We start from the raw sequence: 24,193 nt of genomic DNA, 5'->3' as shown, positions 1-24,193 counted from the left end.
TAATATCATAATAATAATAAAACAAGCATTATTTTATAAACTACAATAGCCTAATTTGAAATGACTGACATGCAACGGAATGTGAGCTATCCTTACACATCTTCTCACACATTTCCCCTCGAAATCATTTTAGAAACCCGCTTTCTCTCTCATTCTGAAAATAACTCCGTTTTTGTTACATCGCTTCATTTTACCCACATTCTACCCAACTTCAGTTTGCACCTGAAAATTGCCAAGCAGTCCTTACCTCTGACACGCGAGAATAATCCCAAAACTGTCGCAGTTAGAAAAAAATATCCCCTTCACGAGAGAAATCGATTCATCCTACGAATCTTGAGAAAACGCATTTTTTTTATCACGTCAATGAACTGATATTACAGACTTGTATCGGAAAACCACACGTGAAGCAGCACAGCTGTCGGGTGAGCCTGGCTCGTGAGATGTGAGTAAACTGCGACGCTCGCGCCGGCTTTATTCGCGTTTCAGAGACACCACGCGCAGTCCTAATCTCTCTCTCTCTCTCTCTCTCTCTCTCTCTCTCTCTCTCTCTCTCTCTCTCTCTCTCTCTCCCTCTCTCTGCCTTGAATTTGATTGGCGTGTAGCTCGAGCACAGCCCACCATCCAGGACACACACACACACACACACACACACACACACACACACACACACACACACACACACACACACACACACACACACTTTATTCCTCCTCTCCTACAGTGCCACGCAGACACTGGAAAAGTCAAAGTGACAGCACGGACTGAGGGAGGAACGCACGAAACTCCAAATAGCCTCAAACACTCAAAATGAGTCAACCCACAGCTCAAGAAGGGCATAAATCTATAATAATTTGACATGGCACGCAGCTCTAAACCATTCAAAACTCTAATAGTACAAGCTGTCGCCATCAGATGCACATCTGGTCCATATGCATCCAGGGGTGTGACTTTTGATACATATGCCCTGAGTTGCACATTAACTACCAACGAACTGATGTTAACAGCACCACCAGCATATATACAGCCAACTCTGGCATTAGAAATGACTAACAGACACAGCCTAGAGTAAAACATTAGCCTGACCATAGGGGCCAAATACAAAATAACGGCTGAGACAGCAGACGAGACAGACAGGCAGGGGATCAGAATAATGTCTGTCAGTGCAGCTGATACCCACATTCAACGCTGAGGAGGCTTTTGGAAAGACTACATGTCCAGGTTGCTCCCAGGAGATAAAAGGCAAGTAGGAAGCATGCTATAGCTCATATCATCTGTTGTAATTGAGGGTCAGAGGAGCTCACAGCTAGGGCCCGATGCTATAAAAGGCACTGACAATGCACCTGAAGGGTGGTGGTAGTGGTGGTGGTGGGCGGGGTGGGGCTTTATGTCAATGGGGGCCAGGAATTCCTAGCTGTGCCCCTGCTCAGAGCTCCTAAACCAGGCACGGTGCCCCTGCTGCTCAATTACTTCTGCCACTAAAAATATGCAGGCAAATTACAGATATGAAGGAGCAGACCTAAATATGAAGTCTATAACCCAGATATTAGCTTCCTCACCGTCATCATCAAATGTGTGAATGATCTCATTTAACTCTGTATGTGGATAAAGAAGAGAAGAAAAACCTGACAGCTCAATGGTGTTTATATAGGAGAAGTTATTCTGTGGGCCATGTTTGTGTCAGGGATGCAGCTGGGTAAAAACATTAAAACTATATTTTATACATACATAATTAACTGTATGTATATCAAACATAACACATGTGTATTGGGACCTATAGTTCAATACTGATTATATAAGGGAGGCTTGTTGGTCTCTATTTTTAAGAGCATGTATCACATTTTCTCAACTGAAAGTGCAGAAATTCAGCATTGTGCTCTGTTCATGAGACATAGCGGCTTGTGTACATTCAGATTAAAGGTGAAAAAATGATTACTGTGCATGAGACTGAAAGAAGGGATGCAGTGAAGCAGCTGGAAGACACTGTAACTTTATTCCAACTGTGTCTACAGTTTGTGAGCCTTAAACAAGAAGCTGCAATCTGCACTTTACATTTAGGGCCTGTTTGTCTAAAAATATTTGTACACATTTTTACACATAAACACTGTTTGTAGATGTGATTTAGTTTAAAGTCAGTCATTAATTCATTTCAAAATTCTCAGAGAAGAAACTCATCTTACCTTAAAGCTACTGAAAAACATCATAAAAGCTAAAAAACAGAAGTTTATTTGTTTTTAAATGACATATTTATGTGTGTAAGCAGTTGTCAGTCGGGTTAAAGGTTAGGTGAATATTAAAATTGGCTGTCATTTATTCTCACCCAGTCGTTTCTTATAGCATCTTGATAAAACATGACAGCTTTTAGCCTCGCTTTTAAATATGTGCGTGTGCGCGTGTCAGTGTGTGCACTTGTGTGTGTGTGCGTGGCTATGAGCGACACAGCGGAAGAGCACGCGAGCCCCATCTGCTCCTTTTCAAACCCAATTTAGATTGTCACCGCGCGTGCTTTTGTCTCGCGGACGCCACGGGAACACTGGCTGCGATGGGACAAGTGTGTGGGGGGGGGCGCGCCGGCGCGAGCGAGCCACGCGCGCGGGCCTCAGCTATTGAAAGGGGTGACGTCACAATAGAAAGATAAGAGGCAAAGCAGCGAGAGCTTCAAGAGCTAAATAACATTCTCTGCATGTGAACGCCTTTTTATGTTCATATAACACTTCTGTCATATTTTATATAGACTTCATTGGTGAGTTTAGATTGTTTTAATGGTGTGTGTAACGTTAAAAGGAGAGGAAGTTTGTTTAAAAAAAAAGAGCTGCAAGAATTGAATGTGCATGTATATTTGGTGTTGTATTGTAGCACATATAAAATAAGCTTTATGCATGAATGTATGTGTTATTTGTTCATTTACATGCTGGCAGACGTGGATAAACTCTCGCCCGAAAACAATAAAAAACGTTTTAACTAGTGGAACTCTGCTTTGACAAGTGTTCATGTTTACGCTGACGTCTGTAATAAAATCATACATTCCTAATGACAATAATTAAACGATTTTTTTGGTAACGGCATAATGATGGAATAGCCGGAGAAAGTTGTTTCTGACATGTTATCAAAAACGGAGCATGTCTAAACCATGTGAAGCAGGAAAGAAAGCTTATTGGAATACAATAGCGCTATTAGCCCCTTTGGAATACATTTCACTTTTTTTCTGCTCATAATGCATTAGCCGGTCGCCCTACTGAGAAATTAATCATGCGTTTAAAAAAAGAACTGCTAGTGTGACCTCGGAGGGTCAAACCAGGGAGAAAGAAAGGAGAGAGATTGAGAGAGAGAAAGCGAGCGCTCAAAACATAATAAATTAAGAGCTACAACACTAAGTGAGCTTGAGACATTTAACATCAAATCTGTCAATAAATGAAACATGCCCCGGGTGAGTGATTACCATATTGAAATGCATCATCCCCTTTTCTCAAAACAGACGCCTGCACAATCACTGCGCATCCGTTTAGTTTGTTTTCTTTTTTTTAATATTCAAATATTTTCTTTAAGGTTTAAACTTGTGTGATTTTATGTGTCACTGGCTAACTCCAAATTGTTAGAATCATTTCTATATTTAAAACTGCTCATATGAATTTATCCTTGATTGAAAGGCAGATGTAGGCTACAATATGGTGCACAGTCGCCCTGAATGCCCCAGTTTTAATCCTTACTTAATGCCACACGTCTTTTACTGAATGGGAGTCTTCTGCTCATCTGCAGCAAAGATTTAGGCCTACTGTACATTACAATTAACACACATCTTAAGTAAATTGGAGGAAATAATAATGATGGGGATTATTCACGTTGTTTTAAGTCTGCCCATTTTCCTTGATGAAGAAAAACATGGATTTGGAGAGGGAGGGATACACTAATGACACTATAATTTAAAAATATTATTTGTCCATTTACATCATCAAATTTACACAGTCAGCCTGACATGATTAACATATATACATCCTTTAAAGCAATGGGCCGCTAATAGCCGCTGCCATTATGACTATAATATTCTGTTTTTAACTAATGTCACCAGCACACACAGCACATGTGTAATATTCAGAGCACCAGTAAAGGTGAGCCATCTACTTACAGTGTTTCCAGCCCTCGATCTGAACGATGCTGTCGTCAGTTTGTTAGACGTGGGCTCGCTTGAGGCGGTTGTACCAATTAGCAGAGCAGACCTACCACTAAAGATTCCCATATTTCATCGAAGATCTGGAACATTAGCCAGAGTGAATTATTAACACGTAATGCAATGTTTGAGTGTTTTTTAAATGGGCCTTAAATCCTTCATAATTGAATGCATAGGCCCCATGATTTGTATTTGTGTATTTTTTGTGTGTGGTTTTTTTTTTTTTTAATTCAAGTAAAACGTTTCTCACCCTCATGTTGCATAATAATTCATTTGACCACAGTGTAATCAAGGCAAGCTATACAGGGAGGCCAAATATTTAAGAGCCTTTTGTTTTTTTAATCCCTCTAATGATTTAAAAATCCTGACCACAAAGTAATTCTTTTTTGTCTTTTTTTTGGAGGGGGGGCTGATTGGTGAATGCCGTATATATATAAATATATATGTGTGTGTGTCTGTGTTTCTGTGTGTGTTGCACTGTTACCCCTATAAAATGTAGGCGTTATATGCATAATGGCACTGTACAAATAAAACAGAGAAATAAAAAGCTGTTGTGTCAGTCATTGAAGACTAATAAAAACATAAACCAAAAAGCACAAAACAGTAAAACTGGAGCACTTCAGAAAGACTTTGATTCACTACAGAAATATAAAAAGAATACAGACCTAAAAGATTTTAATTTGACCAGTTTTTATAATTGGGGCGATAAGAGCTACAAAAAAAACCCATCATTTAGTTCACTTTGAGTCCCAATAGATATATTATAGAAATCATACTAGAGACTGGACACAGATTGACTGCAGGTTAATGGGAAAGTAGGTTAAAAACACTTTAGGTTTCACCTGCTCCAGACAGTTAAATATGGTACTCCAGAGACCCCTCAAACACATAAAATGTATGTATAGAATGAAGAAAACCCACCTACTTAAATTGATAATGTGTTGAACATTATAGATGAACATTACCATTATATGAATCCTTATTTTAATTAATCTCTTTATTATAATATTTTAACATTTAACCACAAGACGCAGATGCACACATACAGTACATTCAAGCAGAAAGGTCAGAGGTCTTATAAAGAATATATATATCCATATAATAGTTATAGTAAGTTATTGTTTGTCTATTACTTTATTTGTGCTGTGTTGTATGTTTTTGATATTTCTATAGAAACCTACAGTGTCACTGTGTTATCAACAGAGTTTATAGTCGCCTCATTACACTCAATATTATATTTTAATGTCCTGAGGGAATCAGTTTATGTTTCCCATGATCACTTTGATATTTCTGTGTTGTCTGAATGTTTGCAGTGTTTAACAAATGATCATTGTGGCTTTACTTCATGAGGGATTTTGTAAAGAACTGATGATGAATAAGGACACTGTACATTCAGAGCTGCTGGGAGATGCAGCTTTACTTACTGAACGATCCGGGTTCGTAATTAAAGGCTTGCTTGACTTTTAATGACCCCTGAACACAAGCAAACTTGTGGAAGTTATTCTAAGTGGAATGAGTAATGAGACGTTAACAGTGAACACTGAGCTGAAGCCAATTAGCTCCAGTGCAGACAGACTGCTGGGCGCTACAGTGCATTTTAAAGTCAAGCGGAGAGCCTACAAGGTCACAGGGGGCAGGGTACAGTGTGTGTGTGTGTGTGTGTGTGTGTGTGTGTGAGTGAGAGAAAGCTCAAAACATGTCTGAAGATGTTTAAATATAAGTCCACATACATGAAGGCTTTTGTAGATGACACAGCATTTCATTTAACTTACTCCAATCTTAAGTCCATATATGAGTTAAGCACTCATATATGGGGGGTTTTATGTTTGTTTCTAATTAAACCCTTTCTTAAACTTTTGCAGCATAGCATCCCATTAACTGTTATGGGTTTTGGTCAGAAGTCACACTATTGAAAATGGTTAGGAAGGTTCACACTGTATTCTTGATTATCAACAACACTGTACTTATATCATATTTAAACTTGTAAAAATATGGTTGAGTGTGGTGGGAGGTGTTGGTTTAATCAGACATTGCAAAATCTTAAAGTCCAAAAGGGAGTGAAGTGTTATATTTACTGATTTACCTTGATGTGTGTAGATCCAGGCGAATCCTGTTAATTCTTGTTTGCTGCTTGTGTTGAACAGATCTGTTGCAATCCGGCGGACAAGCGGGTCGACATTTCTAAATAGCAGAGAGGTAAGTACATCTGTGTGAGTTTTACCATTTCCAAAACACAGATACACATATGAACTACAAAAACATTGTAGATACCAGCTGTAAAAGTAATACTTGATGCGGGAAATCCATTCCAGTAAATATCATAAGTTTACTAATATATAATATAAGTTTGCTTTATTTTTGTGGTTACAAAGTTACATTATCATCACATCATAATGGACTTGAGAAACTCTTGTTTCTTGTGGGAAAGCTCTGATATAAATCTGAGCCAGAAAATCTATTAAAAAACCTTTATGCCACACTATAGAAAATGATCAGCGGTATGTGTAAGACAAGTTGAGGTTAACTGGCTAAAATGTGTAAAACCACTGGTATGGCTTTTCAAACATTTTATGCAACAACAGCTTATATTGATGTTCTGAGAGTGTGTCTGGTCTAGGCTATAACTGAATCTGAAGCAATGAGTCAATATGACTGATGGTACAGTTATATTGTTTGTGTGTGTTGGTTTCTGATAACACTAAAATAAGCAACATTTGAGACAAGAAAGTGAGCTGAAACCAGATCTTTAGGAGCAATTTTCATAGTAATAAGAGAGGAAATATTTGAAGCTATAAGCACTGTACCTGCTGATTGCATGTCATAATCTTTGTCTTCCTCTCGCTTGGTCATTGTGATGCTATAGATGTTATTGCTCTTTTTGTCCGATACTGTTAAGCCGAGCACCTTAAAACTAGAAAAATAAGTAAAGGGAGTCAATGGAGATTTAGTGTTTTACTATTGAGCAGAGCATTTTTCTCACAGCCTATATGGTTGTAGTTACACGACGTCCTCTTTAATGATTAGAGCAACTGCTTTGTGTGTAAGTCTCTATTCTTTGACAAACTTGGTAGAGGTTACTTTACCGCTCATATTTATGATATTGCTTTTCTTGTGTCAACCCTTGTAGGTCTAATTATGCTTACAGCCTCGTACAACACTAAACATATAACTTCTTTATTTTTTTGGATCAGGTTTGTAAAGCGAGGAAAACAGACAGAGAGCCTCGGCAAGCAACACACTGTATAAGACTATTATCTCTCCTCCAAGAGAATCATTCAGCTCTCCGCGGGGTGTCAAAGCGACACATCTTGGCAGGGAGAAGATAACTAACCGAGATGATCTCACAGTATCACAGCTTAATTTTCTTTACTGGGGAATATTCGATGGTAATGTAACTTAAATAGGCCATTGTGGAGCAAACTGCATCGTTTTATATGGGACATAAAATCATGGAAACTCACCAAAAAGGAAGATTGGCACTTAGGCCTGCACAATGCGTTAAAATGGATTCTGAATGAATTACCACAAATGTCGTCCCATAAGGCCTGTGCACAGAATTTTCTCGCTGTGTGTGTGCGTGTGTGCATTTGCGTGTGTGATTTCTTGACAAAAACTTCCGTTTCTTATTGTTATTAACTTTGTACTCGTATCTGAAGAAAAACAATATGAACACATTTGAAAAGAAATGTAGCCTACAATTATCATTAATGCAATGATTGTAGCTGTCTCTTTCTTGTGTGTGTGTGTGTGTGTGTGTTGATATTTGCACAGTATTGGAGCTCATAGGTAAAGGCTGGGCGTGCTGATCATCAACATGTTAGAAGGGAACAATTGGCTCTGGCTTTGATTGAATTTGCAACCTGTTGGTTACAGGATGGCCTCACTCTCATTTACACCAACCAACAATTAATTTTGATGCTCCATGGAAATGATGTTCTACTGAGCCTCCAACTCTGTGGCAACAGTTTGTAAACATAAGAAAGAAAAATTAGGTCCACGAACAAATTATTTTCCTAGTTTGGTGTGGAAGTACTTAACTGCCACAGAGCCCTGGCCAATACCCCATCCAATGTGGGATGAAATAGGACTTCGACCATGAAACAGGCCTTATCATCCAACATCAGTGGTCGATCTCAGTGATGCGCTTGTGGCTGAATGGGAGCAAATGCATGCAGGTTTCAACATTTTGTGACTAACTTTCCGAGAAGAGTGGAAGCTGTTATAGCAACACGTTTAAGTCCACGGTTATGGAATTAGATGTTGAACACTTGTGGGTTTACACTAACCCTTGGCCATGTGGTGTATATGCAAGTAAATATATGCACATTACACTGCATATGTAATGCATTTATGTGTCTCGTCTTTCCGCTTGTCCGTGTTTCTTACTTGCCTGTCCATCTGCCCAAGTAAACAAGAGGTATGTTAATGTAAATGTTAAGGGGTCTATTAGTGCTGCAGACAGGAAGCCGACCAACCAGGGCTTTTTCTATTCGTCTATTATTAATGAGGCCTGGAGGTTAATCTACCGCTTAATCACCAGGCAACATAGAAAATGATGCAGACACAGAGGGATGGAAGGGGTGAATAAAAGGAGAGAGCGGAAACAGTTGATTTTCCACAGAAATCAAACAAAGGGAGTGAAGAAAGAGAGAGAGACGAAGAGGAAGACAGGCATCATTGACCTCGTCAGCTATGATCTCAATCAGCATGTGTTTATCTTCATATTTGGACGTGTTAAAACCTTCGTAATTGTCCCGATGACGATTAGTTAAAACATGAGATCATCCCATTAGTGCACTGTGGAGGAAGTAGTTAAAATGGCCTGGGTTCATAACTGTCTTGTGTGAGAAAATAAAACCTGAACACATTTCCTACACACACTTTCAACTTGTGGTAATGCACCTTGGATTTTCTGACCCATTACATTGGTTTTTCTTTTTGTTGTTTCTTTCTACATTCGTCATCCAGAATGGGATAGTTTATTCTGTTTTGACAGAGTGGAAAGAAAATATTTCACTGAATTTGGCCTCCTCTCAAAGCTGCTGAGTACACTGTCAGGTACAAATCTCCAGCAGTAGACTCACTACAGCTGGAAGTCTCTCTGCCTGAATTTCAGGCAATAGTGCATTTTAAAACAGTGCTTTCATTTTGAGATGTTGAGACTGGAGGTTTGTGGACACTGTGGCCATCAAAGCTCAATGTGCTCGATTTAAACTGTAATAACCTAGTGCTGTAAGGGTAAACATCCACAAGACTGTGCATGTGTCCATCAATATATAGCCTATAACTGAATGTCATATATCCTGCATCAGCATGTTTTTTTTTTCCATGTCAGGAAATAAATGCATGAGTCCCAGCATGTTTGTGTGTGTGTGTGTGTGTGTGTGTGTGTGTGTGTGTGTGTGTGTGTGTGCACCTGGTGTTCATGTCGTCACAGTGTCCACAGTGTTCAGCATGGCCAACCTCACCCCAGACAAGCTTTAATTGTGTAATCCTGCTTGTAATCCCCTCAAACATACAGTACAGTATCAGAGATCTCTGCCAGATTAGACTGTGCAGATTTGATCTCTATATTGTTTATAAACCGTTAAAAAATAGACTGAAACAAATAAAATTACAAATCAGCAGCTGTTTACTGAAATAAAGCAAATCACAAACTGCATTAAGCTGTATTAGATTCTTCCACTTGTGTTGTATTTTTCATGTCCTCCACACTTAACAGCACCACAGTGAAGTCATTTAAAAATAACAAACAGCAACAACCATAATTGTGACGTGACAATGTTGTTATTTTAATCAGTCTAGTAGAGGAACACCATAATATATTTATATGCATTTGGTTTCAAATGTCAAAATTTTGGCAAATTTAAGACTAAATAATAATCTGTGTTAATACGAAAGAAATAGAAATGCTTCAGTTTTGATAAAACAGTCATCACTCCAGGTTATTGTAAAACATGCATTTAAGAACAAAGTATATTAAGAAAAAAAGAAAAAGAAATCTGATACACACACACAACCATGAACAGTCTTCTTGGAAGAACGAGCTCACACGTTTCACTGGCAATTAACGTTGAAACGCAAAAAAGCCGCACTTTTATTTTTCAATTATTTGATTTTTAATTATTTGATATTGTGTTAAATGCAGTTCTGCTCAAGGGCTCGCCATTATAGATAGAGGCTGGCTTTTAAAGAGGGGCCACCGGGCAAAATGGTAAACAACAGAATTAAATGGTAATAATTATTGTTCCAGAAAATAATTATTGTTCAGCCGCCTATCTGCTCTGGTGTTTAAATAACAACAAATATTAGCTGTCCTTTTTTTCCCTCTGTAAGACAACAGTGTGTGTGTGTGTGTGAGTGCGTGTGTGTGTATGAGGTGATTTAAGTTGAGTCACATATGCAGGAACCTGATAGGCGCACACAAGAGTAGGACACAATAACACACATACTCACACACATGCAGTTAGAGATTAAAACACACAGTGGGTTGTGCTGTTAACAATAACATATAGTATTACAGCCTATTTCATCAAAACTATAATAATTTTTCTCACACAAGCAAATACCCCTACTCAGTAGTAGTATTCTGATTTCTTTTAGTTACTAACTCATTAGCTTTCTATATTTTTAAGGCACACAAGTACTGGTACACATTAGGAGAACATGAAAAGGTTAAGGATGTGTTTTAGTTATATAAGAACATTTTTTTAGTATCTGTAATGTCTATTCAGAGATAAAATACATTTATATGTTTATATGTATCATAATAATTGTGTATTATTGTATTGCAACTCTGTGCACACATAACACAAAAACATCTTTTTCATTCAACAACAATTTTTTGCTCTATCTTACAAACAGGATCATACGCAGCACATATGGGTGGATTTTGCATCTGTTTTGTTTTTGATGTGCCAGTCCCCCCCACATTAAAACTCAGCATCAAAACAGCTTTCATCATTATTATTGTTACCATTATTATGCCCGATCTCCTGATCCATTGATGCATAAATACCCCTCTGCAGCGGTGCGTTAACTGAGGGATTAACAGCTGAAAGAGACACGCGGGATATGTGACACTGATCTGACGCCACTAATGATTGCAGAAATGTGAGCCTTTGTTGTTTTCAGAGGTGACGTCCAAACAAGCTTGCGTCACAAGTGCAAATTTACAAACACGTGTACAACGCATGCTCACTGACATAAGTACATACACAAATACATAATGCTCTTTTAATACATACACAAATATTACACGCTACAAGATGTTTTTTTGTTTTTTTTAGGTGGATTATCTTTCCCTCAACACTAGTATAATCTATTTTTCCACAACCTAACAACAGATGTTATCATTACAGGATAGAATAATAACATTTTTAATAGCAACCACAATGGACACCTGCTGAGGTTCATTCATATACAGTACATTATCCTTATATAATTACAAGACTAATTTCTTTTAGTTTGATTACATTTTAGAGTGATAATCAGGATAGTTAAATATCTGTTATCAGATATTAATACCTCTAATCAGAACAGATTTTATTCTAAACTGGTGTTGCATATTGCATCTTAATATTGAGTACACGAGTATGAGTCTAGATGCCTCAATATACAATAAACATCTTAGCAACTATAATAGCTCATATATGGTCTACCTGTACACACATACAGTACGTCAACAATATGCTAAAACTATGAAGTGACAAATAAGCTCTGAATGACTTTACAATATGTACAACATTTATCATGTGGCTCACAAGTGTGTTGCTCTCTTGGTCCACCACTGAAATATCTCAACATCTACTACTAGGATTGTTATAATATTTTATACAAACATTTATGGTCCTCCAATAATGAATCATACTGACTTAGTGATCCCCTGACTTTAATATAAAAATTATCATATACTTTTGATTTTCCACTACTTCTATGTTCAACTCTTACCGTACACTCAATTAGTGCCACAGTGTGTCCCCCTATTTTGCTACATGTGTTGTTTTCACTGTGACAGTTAACAATAAAGGATAAACTGAAACCAGTAATCAGTATACTGTACTTCCTGAACAAGAGGTCAATCCAGCTCTTTCTGAAATTGGCTGTAAAATGGTGATTTCTTTCTATCAAGGGTCAAAGTTCAATCAGATTGAACTTGAAATGGTTAACAAGGCGAGATCTAATGTGGAGACTCTGATCAGGATGTTCAAACCATTCCACCACAGGATCCCTGACACACCTGAGTGGATTATCAGGAAAAACTGGCTGTTTCTGTCCAGCTAAAATGACAACACGGAGAGAACAACTGTTGTAACATATTTGTTTAGTTCCACTTGCCCTGATTTTGTTTGGCTGCCCTGCATTTGACTCTTAAAATACTCTTCCTTGAACGGCTTTCACTCTAAAACATGGATTAAAAATCATAGCTGAGAGCATAAATATGTTTGTGTCTTTGGCGTGTGTATTTGGTTTTTATAAAATCCCTGCAGCATATTACACTTACAGGGGCTCTATGCGCTAAGTAAGAATCACGGAGTGTAAAATTGACAGATGGGGCTATTTGGGTTTCCTTAAGTGCACAGGGACACTCACACAGTTTGGGTGGGTCTCCTGTCATCACTGGTACTTTGGTTAATGATGACAGCTGTCGTGATTTACTTATTTTAAGAGAGAGTTATCCTTCAACTACCCACAACCCCCACCCTCTGAGATGAAATAAAGAGCAACATGTTGACTTCTAAATCTAAACATTAAAAACATATGCGGTCCATTAGCATAGTCCCCAGATGTTGCAGCGGTAATCCCAGCCCTTCTGCCATTCTGATTGGCCTAGAAGTTTAATCATGAGAACCTTAATGCAGAATATCATCAGAGACAAAGAAAGTGTTCCGTGTGTCGGGAACGGGAAGTGACACGCAAATACAGATGTTGTACAAAACAGATTAACACACATAAAAAGTGGCACAGGTCGATTATACATAGCTGACTCTTTTCCACAATGTGTAACCTGAATCTTTCCATAACCTAAACTTGAAAGAATCTAAAAGGTCTAAGTTCTAGGATCTGTTTTGTTTTCCCACTGTGTTTTACAAACCAGAATGTTTTAGACATTGTATGGTAACTCCAGTAAAATATCATTACTATGCACTGTTGGGTGGGACTGTGGTGAGTGCAGTTAAGCTGTGGAAAATTAACAGAAGAGCCCCACCCACAGGTGTCGCTGCTGCTTACCAGCTATCCAACACCATCCTTCAGGAAAGGTCAGCTTACCCTGATGGATAAACTGGCAGTTGTAGGTCCTACTTTCTCTCTCCTCGCTTTACACCCTCAAAAAATATCCTGCAGACTTTGTGATGCAGTTATGCAACACGATAAGATGTATTATATTGGGGAAAAAGTCACTTTGTAAATCCAAGCACTACCCAAATGTTACTGGTAGTACTGGTTACTAATCCACAAATGTCCTTATGACCTTAGATGTGCTTATTGAAACATACAGTACCAGTTATACACTTGGACACAATTTCTCATTCAAAAATATGGGAGGTGTTGTCCAAACTTTTGACTGGTACATCATGTGCCATTAATTGCTGTGTTTGCTGGCTTGCAAACCAACCATGGAAATCCTTCTGTTTGCCTTGTATATGCATACCTGTAAAAAGCATCTCCTATTATTTCTATGCAGATGACATTCAATTGTATATCTTGTTTAAGCACCAAAATGTGCTAACATTTTGTATAATTTGGCAGATTGTTTTCTAAAGCTTAATGCTAACAAAAGAGAAATTCTTATTTCTGCCAAAGCCAGCCATGTCACTAAGATGATGGACAACACGTTCTCTTTTCTCTTCTTTTAAATCTATCCTTCAAAATCTAGGTGTCAATACATACCTGGCACTGACTGTTGACCAACATGCAAAGTGTTATTTTTGTTTATGATTTCTCCAGCTGAGGAACTGGCTCTCACTTTTATTACTCCTGTCTAGATTATTGTAATTCCCATCTTATTTGCTGTAGCATGACATCACTGCATTGCTTAAAAATGATCCACAAATTTTCCTGCATAACGTTTGACCTTCCCTTAAAGTTCTCTAAAAGGTCTTCACATGTTCTTGAGGCTGACCGGGGTAACATATCCCTGCAGCCAGGTTCATGTGGGGCTGTTATTGCACCAATAGTTCTGAACTGAGATGTTCAACAATCACATATCACAAACAAGATCTTTAAGTGAAAACAGATCTATGTGCTGTCTGCTGGCCTTCTTAGACATTTGGTGGCTGTATACTGACACATTTCAAGCTGCAAAGGGAACCATCAGACAATTAAAGATAATTTTAAGTCTTGTCATTTTCTCTTTAACAATATTTCTTATTAATTAGAGCTTTCTAATTGAATCCAGAATCCTCTTTTTTGAAAGGCAGCATAGTCTATAGAGAAAAAAAATACAATTTAAGTGAAAAATGAAAATGCTTAAACGCTGAACATTTCAAAAGGGTTTTTAACTGTAATTCCCTCTTTCTCTCTGAGCTGATGTATGTTAAATGTCTGATTCCTATTTGAACCAAGAAGGTTGTAACCTTGCAGTTCTAAATATAAAATTGCAGAGTACAAGGATTATGCTGAGGCTCATCCTTGCATTTGAGCCTTAGTGGACGCACAATAAACCTCTGAGTTGTATTTGAAACACAAAGGGCATACACTCAATTTAAGAGCCTTTAAAATCTGTATTTCATTTAGAGTATTGTTCTGAGGTCAGAAGTGTTGAAACAAAGGTAGTCACATCAAGCACAAGCTGGTACAAGAGATCAATTAGAAGGGAAAATCCATATATTGGCCCCTTTTTAACCTCTATATGCGTGAAAAGTTTTTACTAATTTCAGACTATCTTCACTTTTAAGAAAGTATACAATACTGATCAGCAAATGAAGACTCCATTATGAACACTGTAAACTAAACTAAGAAAGAATGGTCATCTCATCAGGGGACATACCTATAGCAGTAGACACAAACTTATAAGCAGGACTGGTCGACTCTGCCAGGCTGTGAATGCTACATCTCAGAGATGTGGGATTAGTTTCATATGGCTTCTGCCTCTCCCGCTGATGCAGCTCAGTTTTATAAGCCTCTGAGATGTACTTGAAACATAAAGTTCATCCTCGACTAAAGGCCAAACATTTCCCAGAAATAACGGAGGTTTATTGAACATTTGCACACGTTTGTGTGTACAGACATCAGACATGCACAGTTTATATGTGCATGTGTGGTAGTGTGCCAACGTATGTGCAGCATCTTTTGAAATCTTGAATTAATGTGCTGTTCTTGAATTGTGAATTGAGATGTTCACTGCATCCATCAAAACCTTATTAATGTAATGACAAGGATTTCATTCCTGATTATTTCTAAGTTGATTAATGCACCTGAGAGTGAAACATTGCCTCATTAGTAAATGTGTGAGTGTATGTGTGTGTTCCCCTCAGTGTTTTGCAAAAATACACACCTACACACACACACAAGCACACAGACACACAAGCACACAGAGCAAACAACTAATGATCTCATCCAATTGTATTATCAGAAGAAATATCTGGTTATATAAAGCAAACAATTACCCTCGTACAGCCAAGCGCACACACACACATACACATACTGTCAGATGACATATGGCCACAAACATATGGATGCTGTCATCTATAAACCTCACAGCTGCATAAAGACAGCTTATTAGTGACTAAGAAAAGTCTGCAACATGTGCCCGATGTTCCTGCAAACTGCTCCACACTTAAAGATCTGTGATTAATTCAAGTCTAGATTTAAACGTTTAAGTACGTTTAAGTAAAAGTACGCCTTTAGAAAAAAAAGAGCCAATGTTGGCTTTACAAGGTTTTCAACAAGAGAGCAGAAGCAGAAGTACATTAAATACATGGCATTTTAATACCGTCCATATAGGTCAAATAGGCATCAAGTCACTTAGCTGCTGTACCGGATGATTTGTGATCGCTGCGTATTTACCAAGGATGTCAAATCGCTCTCTTTCAGTCTCTGTACATTAAGACTTTCTGGTATTTACAGCAAGGCTTTAACTTATAGCGTGACATCTGCATATTGAAGTAATCGAGAGTTATAACAGGATCAGAGGTTAGGCCGACTGCGGATTTCCATGCAAAGGGTTAGGGTTAAGGTCAGGTATTCCTTGATCTCTGAGATGTGAATAAACTCTTTGTAAGAGATTTTCTGTTTTTGTACTAGTGGAATCTTATTTTGTGGTTGATTGAATTATTTGATGAACTTATTTATAATAACGAAACAAAAATGTATATATTTATGGTACTTCCATCCATGGGGTGCATCAGAAAAAAAAAGAAATCTCCTCCTTATTCATTGTTTTTACTAAAATAAGGTGTTCATTGTTTTCATAAATGATGACCAGTTTTGCGTTTGTGGTGTTTAATATATAATTTCATCATATCACAAGTATGATAAGCAAAGCCAGTGCTGGAGATTTACCATTCATAGACACACGCAAGGATACACAATATGCATGTCTACAGCTTAGAGAAATAAGTTAACTCTCCAAATGTAAGTAGAGACAGATAGGAATTATTGGCTCCAGATGTTTCCATTATGGTTTTATTGTTGTGTGACATAAGTTTTCAGGATTAGGATTAAAAACATACGTAGCTCATGTGCTAAAGTCGAAACGCTGCAGATTCCAACTGTATACATTTGATAGGACAAACAAGTTATTTGTTCAAAACACTGTATTTTCAATCCAATGTTGAGCCTATATTTGAAACAAAGGACATATAACAGTTTAAAAATTACAAACACTGGATTACAAATATTTTCCTTCAACAAATAAAACAATCTTTGCATTTCAGAACAATGGACAGAGATACAGTATTGAGATGAAGGGAAACACGAGACAAAAATGTGAATACATGTATAAAAATTCAACAGATTTGTAATTTGATAACTCAGTTCTGTTATTGTTGCTTGATGAACTCCGCTCAATAATGTTGCTATATTAACACTCTGATTCCCTCCTCTTCACCCTCAGCTGTAAACCATCCCAGTCTGATCTCAGCCATTGATTATAAAAGCCAAGGTGAACTTCAACTCAGTACAGACTCAGTTTGGTAAAACATGTTCAGCAGATTATTGTTAAACTACCTTCAGAGTGCAGCAGCTTTTTTGTTTTTTTCCCCTTCTAACACATCAGCACCTAATTGGGACTTCTTGGGTTGTTTGTATCTATTTTTTCCCAATCCGTTAAAAAGTTTTCTTTTTTCTCCGACACTAGGACAGGCTGCTCTGATGTGGTGATACTGATACTGATCGTCAAGTGTTCGTTCAATCCCCTGCTGAGCTGAATCCATCTTGTTATCCATGTAGTTATAAGGTTATGGTTAAATAGTCATCTAAATAATTAAATACAAAGACTACTCTAGGGCCTCTGCATATTTTTCTGAAACAAAAATTCACAAAGAAAAAAAAGATACATTTTTTCTGACATTAGTAGAGGTGCTCTTTATTTCAGGGGAGGTGCTTCCACTATAAAATGTGTGTGTGATGAAGACAAACTGCAATGACAATGCCATCCTGAGATGAACTCATTGCTAAAAAAGTTTTTCTGACACGGAAAAGTGCAATGACTAGGTCACAGTGAACAGTAAGTAGAATTATCTTTTCATCAGTTTTTACTTTATGTGGTGTTTGTGATTCAGTTGATTTGTGCTTTATAGAAGTCTTTGTGGTCCTAACTTACTCCTCCTGACTCTTTTAACATGTGCTAATCTGTTAAATCACCTGCGTTAGTGTTGGCTTGGAATTAAACCCTAAATGTACTTGACCCTCCAAACATCAGTTTGCTACGAGCGCCTGTTTTCTCGAGCAGATTCACTGGGGCGCATTAAGATTGGAAGTTGGGAATTCCGACTCGCAACTATCGACTTCCGACTTGCAATGGATTGCAGCATGCCTTCTCTCCACCCCATTCCTCCTCCTCTTTCCCTCCCTCCGTCCTTCCTCTGTCACGTCACAGCGTGTCCTGCGGGATCCGGGAAATGATTAAGGAAGACAGTTTCAAATACCTTTCAAGTCTCTCCCTGATGGCACCGCAAAGTAGGTGGGCATGGAGAAGGTGGGAGTTGGCAAGAGGAGCGTGTCGAGCTGCCTGGCAGAGACAGGAGAGAAGGTGAATTTAAATTTGAGTTTTGTGTATTGGTGTGTGTGTGTGGAGTAGAAATGGTGAGTGTGCAGTTTGTGTGTAGATGAGGTGGCAAAAATACTTCTTGTATTTTGTTGTGAGGTGATAAAGTGTGTGTGTGTGTGTGTGTGTGTGTGTGTGTGTGTATAAGGCTGTGTGTGTGTGTGTGTGTGTGTGTGTGTGTGTGTGTGTATGTTCGGGTTAATTAAGGTTTGTTTGCTGCATGTGAGCGTGCATGACTGTGTATGTGTTCGGAGTAAGGACACTAACAAAACAGTGAAAGAGATAAGAGAGGAATAAGTGAAACAGAGTGAAAGAGCAAATATGGCCTTTTGTGCTCCTGAAGCAAAATATATTATCTCTATTAAATCTGTAATAGTTCACATAGGAGAGTCTAGTTCACGGTGACATACATACGGGGTCCCTCATTGTGACATGCTGCTCATTGTGGCATGACGGGGTGCGTGCATGTGTGAATACATATGTGTGTGTGCATGTCAATGGATGTGTCTATGTGCTATATGTGTGCACACGGGTGGATGTGAGGGAGAGATAATGAGATCTTGTTCAGCTGAGGCCTGGTCTTGATCCCCAGAAGCCCTGGACTCATTTCAGTGAGAAACCTCTGAACAGAGCGAATACGGGACTGAACACCTCTAGCAGAAACACACACACTTGTCTCAAGTATGGTATCCAAACTATCAGCCTGCTACACTCTATAAGGCAACATAAGTCCATGATGAAAGCCTTTGTTTTTTCTGTTATTTCCCCCCCCCAAAGAATACAGGTATCTGCTTTTTTCCTTCATACACCCAGTTCAGCTGCTTTCTACAGTCAGCACGGATCTTTTCTTTGTGTCTACTGGGAAGCTGCCTTTTCTGAACTGCCCTTTGTTAAACTCTCAGCCCGCACAGCAGAAAGAAGGAGCACTGAAACTTGTTTCCATCAATAGCCGTAACGGTTGTTAGGGGATTTGGGGCAGTATCTAGTTGATCCTCACTACACTATACATCTTTTCACATTTGTGACAACTATGCCCAGATCTCAATGTTACTACAACAAAATTAGCTTATTTTGTAATAAGACTGCATATAAATACACACAATACATAGAGATCTACCAAATTTGATACAGCATCACTTTGACTTCTGACAATTCATCATTAAACTCCAAGGTTTTCAGAAAAGACCAAGGTCATGACTGTAACCAAAGGGGTTTTAGAGCAGGAACAGAAAGAGCAATGGGGAGTGGGGGTGGGGGTGTTCACATAATTAGCTGGGAGATAATACCAGAAAGTAAAATCAACAAGACTACAACATGATTGAAACATGTGCAAAACAGTTAACTACACTATTTAGTGACTCCCATTGCTTCACCTCACTCAAGAGAGACGATGTCTCGTCAACAAACTCAAACCAAGAGGTCAGATAAGTGTGAAAAGTCTTTTCCCAGCCTGTTCCTGTTGTAGATTGACTTGCTTATATAATCCAAGTTTACATACAGTAAAATTTTGATAGTTGAGGCACTGTGTGAAAGGCAGTGTGGTGCCCTGCAGACCCGGGACAAGTTTTAGGAATAAAACTGATATACATATTATAAAAACAGCAACAGCATACCCTAAATCTGGTATCAGTTGAAACGTAAAAACTGACGCACCTTAAAATTCATATTTTTGTCCCTAACAACAAAGGTAGCAGGACAACACTTCATACAAGCCAAAGATGACTGTGATTAGACCTCCTCAGTCAGTTAGATTAGATCACTGCATTGACACAGCGGGGGAGATGAAACAGAGGGCTCTGAGGAAAAAACACTCCAACGAAATTAAAATAAATGAATAGAACGAGTTATCCAGCACAAGAGTTGAATCTGACTATTTTTTTTGCAGCTACACAATGGAACATGATGATCTGACCTGGTGATCTACCCATTTTTTCTTTCCTTCTTTCTTTCCCTCCGTCATTTCCCCTCCCTCTCCTCTCAGTTAGCCAAAGCTATCACTGTTCCCTGTTCTTTTTGGCATTGTTCAAACTAAATGGAAACAAGGTAATTAGCTTGTTACAATTAAAGCGAGACGAGCGGATGAATTGTAATCACCCGCAATGGAGTTCCTGCTTTCTTCCCTGCAGCCTCCAACAGGCCAGCTGAGCTATCCTCATTTGCATAATTAAAATATACAAATGATAATGGATTTTGTAGTCAATGTCCAGAGGCTGCAGAGGCAGGGATGAGAAGAAAATATGAAATCACAATAACAACCACACTGGCTTCGCCTGGAGGGGAGCGGAGGGGAGGGGAGGAAGATGGGAAGAGAGGGAGAACATGATGCTACTGGAAAAGATGGAGGGAGAGAAAGAAGGATGTGAAGATAATAGAGGATAAAAGAAAAGAAAAGAGAAAAGGCAGGCTGAAAATCAGAGAGAGCAGAATAAAGGTGGACCAATTACATTTGCAAATAGCACACACGCCTGGCCCTGGCCTGCGTTGCCCTCCCTCTAGGGAAGTCTTTTGCCTGATTACATGAAATTGGGATAGAATTAAACATCTAAGAGTTGTCCTAAGACAAACCGAAATGAAATTAGAACCCGACTTCTTTTTTACCTTGGAGCGCCACAGAGCCGTACGACAGGGAGGGAAGGAGAGATGGAGGGATTTTTGCAATTAGGCGAGGGACAATGTCGGTGAAATTAGGCCTTAGAGCTGAGTTCATACTCGCTCTGCTTTTTCTTTTTTTTCTCCCCTCTCTCTTTTCCTTCTCCTGGTTTTCTGTATAGTTTCCTCACATTTTTTTTGCCGTCAGAAAGTTCGGAGGCGAAACAGCTGTCATCTCTTGATGCCCATGTGGTAATAGGCATCAGACACACACAAACATACACACACACACACAAACAGAAAGAACCCCACTACGCCAAAATTCTCCTGATTTGGCCTGTATGGCAGCTCAGTGCACAAAGTGGCATTAGAGTGGTGTGTGCCGTGAGCAGTGGGCATGGCCCCAAAATAACAACTGAGCGTCTCTCCAGTCGCCAAACAAACTTCTTCTCCTCTCTACAGTAGAGGTTTGAGGGAGGATGTTCTTATGTAGTGAGGGGCCTCCTTAAAAACACGAGTGTTAACACCTTGCTTAGGGGCTGACGGAGAACCTCTCGGCAGTTTAATTCTGCATTGTATTTTGTTGCCCACTCAATGCTCCCATTCTAGCCCCCTGTGACAGTGATAACAGGCTATAGATAATAAATAGATGGATGTACATACCTAATTTAATCTAATATGAAAAATAAGATATGACTCTCTAACCTTAACAACACAACAGGTTGTTTGCCACTGACGAATGGAGATGACTTTGTCAAAGTGATAGGACTTGCGTCTGATCTGTTTCCTCATACAGTTAAAGTAAAAATGATTGGTTAAAGTTGCGATGTTATGCTCTTTGTGTTTTTTTGTTATTAATATACAGTTATGACAGATGTTGGATATCTATGTTAAATATTTCTAACTTTTCAGGGAAATGTTAACTTATTTGAAGCTTTTAAACAAATGGCCAGTGTGACCCCTCCATATGAAAGGAATGATTGATTTCTGCATCTGCATTTCTCTATATTTTATTCTCTTCTTATTCCACATTTTTTCATCTTTCTCTTCGTGTTTACCTCCACGCTGACTCAAACGCACCTTTACTACTTTTCTTTTCTCCCTCCTTCTTCTCTTCAGCCCCCCTTTTATGGGTGTTTGCTGCTATTCCCCCGAAAACTGTATTAACAGCATGTGTGCAATGAAATGAAATGTTCACGGTGGTGTTTGACTGTTCCCTCCGTCTCTGCTTAAATAGTCATTTTCTCTCCCTCTCTGTGTTGAACTCTTTCCTCCCCTTCTTCTTTTCTGTCTCTTCTCTCTTTTGCAGCCCTTTTCTTTTCTTATTTCTTTGTTTTCTCTCACTGTGCGTCTATGCGTAAATGTGTTGAGTATTTAATCTTTATTACTTACATTTTGTGCTTTTGCAGTTGTAAAGTGCATCTTCCTCCACCTTTATATGTTTGTATATATTTCCCTGTTTGCATCGCCCCCCTCCTCTCTTTCTCTTCTTCCTTCTTTTTCTTTCTCTGTGCGTGTGTGTGAGTGAAAGCAATAACAGTGGCAGAGCTGTAAGTAAATAATGAGGAGTAATCAAAGTTAATGGAACCCAATGGGAGCCACAGCTTCTGTGTGTGGCAATAATCTCATTTAGGGAGAGAGGCAGATTTAGTGGATAATTGGGGCCTAAGTACTGGCTGATTCCCCTGCTAACTAACTAACTAACGGAGCTGCCGATGCTCGTTTTGTTTGCAATCATGCCGACACAGATGGAGCACAAACAAAGAAGAAATGCTCAGTGCCTTCCATCCACTCAGCTTGTCCTCTTCTTTTGTGCTTTTTTCCTCGTTTTTTTGGATTCCCTCCTTTCCTTATACACTTTCACTCCCCCTTTATCTTTTCATGCTCTATCCTCTCCTTCTTTTCTTTTTCTTACTTTGCTCTCCTCTTAATTCTCTCTCTACTACTTATTTCCTGCCCTGTCTTCTCTTGCATCACCTTTATTTTCTTTGTGTTGTGTCATCCCTTCTCTTCTCTTCGTCCTGCCTTTTATCTCTGCTCCTTTTTCCCATTCATCTTTTCTTCTCATCATCTCTTTTGCTTCTTTGCCTTCCTTTGCTTCCTTCTCTCTCCCTCTCCTTTATGTCTTCTTGTCTCCCTTGCCTTTTCTTCTCTTCTTCCTTTCCTTCAATCTTTTCTTGTCTCCTCTTTTCTTCTTGTCACTCCTCCTTTTCTCTTCCTGCACCTTTTCTTCTCTCTTCCTGTCCTCTTCTTCCCTTTCACATTTTTTCCTATCCTTCTTTCATTCAGTCCCATCACCTCCTCTCATTTCTTTCCTTTCGTCTCCTCTGATCTCCTTTCTCTTCCCTTTCTCTTGTCTCGTTTCATTCCAGTCCTTTCTTCTTCCCTGTTTTTCTTGTCTTTCATCATTTCCCTTCTTCTTTTTTATAATTTCCTTTGTTCTTCTCTCATTTCTTTTTCTTCTGCTCTTTGTCTCCTCTCCTTCACTTCATTTCATCTCCTTACCATTGCCTCATTCCTTTCTTCTCATTTATAATTTTCTTCTCTCCTCTATTTTTCTTCTTGCCTTTTCTCCTTCTTTCCTGTCCTCTCATTTCAATTGCTTCTCCTCCTCTTTGTCTCTCTTTCTTTTACTTCTCGCTTCTCCTGTCCTTCTTTACTTGTATCATGTCTCATTTCCTCTGCTTTGCTTCTTTCATTTTTTGTCCTCTCCTTTTTTGTCATTTCCTTACTTCTCTTTTTTGTCTTCACATCTTTCCTCTCTTCCTTTTTGCCTTTTATTTCCTCGTTTTTTTTTAAATTCTTCACTTCTCAATCAACTGTCATTCCCCAGTTATGTTTTCAAGTCCTCTCCTCTTTTCCTTTCTTCAATCACTTGTAAATTCATTTCCTCTCCTCTCCTCTTTCCTTTTATTTTGTTTCTTCTCTTCTTTCTTTCTCACTCCTTTCAGTCATTTCTTTTTGTCTTGTCTCATCTCCTTTTCTCCTCTCAAGTGTGTGTCTATGGCATAAAGAGAGAAATACATATGCATATATGTGTGTATTTGTGTGTGATGGAGTTAATGGTGGATGCTGTCAGCGGGGTTCCACTCACTCCTCGGAAAGACCAGCGTGGTTTGCTCCAGGTGTGTGTGTATCTGTGTGTTTTTATGTGCAACAGCCCCTGACTCAGAGGTGTCCAGATGTCATTATGGAACAACACTGTGTGTGCGTGCTGCTTCTCTCTTTGGCTA

The sequence above is a fragment of the Scomber scombrus genome, chromosome 15 (genome assembly GCF_963691925.1).
Source record: "Scomber scombrus chromosome 15, fScoSco1.1, whole genome shotgun sequence".
Classification (NCBI taxonomy): Eukaryota; Metazoa; Chordata; class Actinopteri; order Scombriformes; family Scombridae; genus Scomber; species Scomber scombrus.
Note: the sequence above shows the minus strand (reverse complement) of the source record.